Raw genomic sequence first — 2,500 nt, forward strand, 5'->3', positions numbered from 1 at the left:
GATCATTCGTGCGTGATTTACACGGCCAGACGTGTGTACTACACGTATTAGGCCTTTGATCTGCGTTGCGTAGGCCACAACAAATCTTTCAAAGAGAGAGAGATATATGTGTTGTTGGGGTTTGTGATTATGAAGGTGCCCCAACGCACAAAAATATATAAAAATGTACAAAGTTGGGATGTGGTGTGGTGGAGAAGAGTTGGGCCCGACCAGATCATTCGTGCGTGATTTACACGGCAGACGTGTGTACTACACGTATTAGGCCTTTGATCTGCGTTGCGTAGGCCATCTTCCTTCCAAGACACACACGTGTTGGGGTTTGTGTGATTTTATGATAGTGCCTCAACACGGAAAAATAAGCGTACGAGAAGAGTTGGGCCCGACCAGATCATTCGTGCGTGATTTATACACGGCCAGACGCGTATTATATTACACGTATTAGGCCTTTGATCTGCGTTGCGTAGGCCATCTTCTCGATAGAGAGAAAGCCAATGTATTCTTTTTTCTTTCTTTACACACACACACACACAGTTGTAGTAGGACAGGGAGGGATGCGAGCGTGCTAATCACGCTTCCTCAAGTCTTCGCTGTGGTGTAAAAAAAAAAAAGAAAAAAAGGAATCGTTGGGAAAGTCCAAAGGACGAAAATATCGGGCAGTCTGAAGATAACTTAATGCTCGTTTACATTGGTATCAAGAGAGACCGGCTTGTGTAGCTCGTTTCAATGCTGTGTCGTTGTCATTGACACCCTACTCTGTTGCGCGCTAGTGGCAGCATGAGCGTGGGACGTATATATATATGACACCCAGCTAGAGCCGGCCGTGAGTCCGTCCGGTGTAAATAACGACGAAAGGAGAGAGAAACTTTTCGAATCCAGTATCGGGTTGATAATTGTCCAGTTTGAATATCCATATCCCCGTCGTTTTTGGAGGTGATATACTCTCTGTGTTTCTTCGATAGAAGGCTTTTCAATGTTCTATTCGCTCCGACCGTCGAACTTGCAAGAAAACAGTGGTTTTGGATTTGCTCGTACATATATATATGGTTTCGACGGAAATATCTCGTTCTTTAAGGGACAATTATGTCGTTGTACGACGACTCCCGAATCTCCTTCGCGCGCTGGTTGGAGCTCTTCGGGTATCGGCTTGTTCCGAAATATAACACAAAAATGTGGTGGATAGCAAATACACATTATATATATATGAGAGAATAAAAGGGAAAAATTACCCTGAACGGTGGATCACTTGGCTCGTGGGTCGATGAAGAACGCAGCTAATTGCGCGTCAACGTGTGAACTGCAGGACACATGAACATCGACATTTCGAACGCACATTGCGGTCCACGGATACAATTCCTGGACCACGCCTGGCTGAGGGTCGTTTACGTACTTATAAACTGCTTGCGTTGATGGCACTTGTTGCCTATATACGTACGAGCGAATGATGGGCGCTTCGTCGGCGTTTGTCGCGGTCCTATGAATATTGAGAAATTTTACGTACGTCTAACAGTCTTCGAGAGAGATGGAAATCGTGTTCGAACTAGCGTGAGTGTGGAAGGCGGTGTCGTGTGTCGTATATGTTTTATATACGTCCGCCCGTCTGAAACACCGCTTCGAAGCGGTGACAAAATCTTTTTCGGGACGATTCGTATTCGTAGAACTATCGAGATTTCACTGGTACATTTTCAACGCGCTCCCGACGTCGCCTGAAATGAAACGAGATGGGTTTAACCCACGAAAGCGTACTACACGAGTCTGTCCTATGTGAAGACTGTGTACAGAGATCGAACGAACGCATGAAAGAAATTGAACGAAAGAACACATAACCCGCAAAAATATATAGAGTAGAATTGTGACCGTTGCTTCGAATTTGAATTTATATGTATATATATATCATAGCCCCAGGGAGTGGAACCTATGAGTGTGGAAGGATGTCTCTTACCGTTATGTTGCCAGAGGAAAAAAAGTCTCTCTCTTCGTACGACACATTTGTGTACGAATTGTATCGATGGCTATATAGATCCGATGTTGCACATATTCTGAGTAAAGAACACCCCACCCGGGTTACCGTCCTAAAACTCTTCTATTGGTGTGGCTATGATGTGTGTGTCAACGCAATCGCGAGTCTGGTTCTACGGAAAACCGTTTGTCGGTCGCCCCATATATCTTTTTGTTCTCTTCAAATGATCGAATAGCGAAACCGCACGAGATCAATCGGTCGTCTAGTCCCCGAAAGTACTTTTCGGACGGACGTTAAAGTTATACCGATTGTAATCGTCTTGCGAGTGTTTCGAAGATCTATATTTGGAGAGGATATCGAATTTTATAAAAGATATATTGGTGAGGCGCGATAAACGGTTTTTTTTTTGCTTTAAGGGTTTTTTGTGTTTTTTTTATTTTTTTTTTTTTTTGTGTTGCTCTGTACACGTTTCGCAAAATGCTTTCGGGGGGGGAAGCTCTGAAAAAATTTTTTTTCACGTTCCGACGACCTCAGAGTAGGCGA

At 44.0% G+C, this 2,500-nt stretch overlaps 1 non-coding gene and 1 pseudogene across 1 annotated transcript; both read left to right on the forward strand.

Annotated features, from left to right (window-relative positions):
* Positions 1–1,223: 1,223 nt before the first annotated feature.
* Positions 1,224–1,378, forward strand: LOC143261792 (5.8S ribosomal RNA). The gene has a single exon (XR_013035831.1). It is a non-coding gene; the product is annotated as a 5.8S ribosomal RNA (ribosomal RNA).
* A 1,104-nt stretch (positions 1,379–2,482) lies between these two features.
* The window catches only part of LOC143261803 (large subunit ribosomal RNA), a 6,917-nt pseudogene continuing 6,899 nt past the window's right edge, over positions 2,483–2,500 (forward strand).

Source organism: Megalopta genalis, unplaced genomic scaffold (genome assembly GCF_051020955.1).
Source record: "Megalopta genalis isolate 19385.01 unplaced genomic scaffold, iyMegGena1_principal scaffold0069, whole genome shotgun sequence".
Taxonomy (NCBI): domain Eukaryota; kingdom Metazoa; phylum Arthropoda; class Insecta; order Hymenoptera; family Halictidae; genus Megalopta; species Megalopta genalis.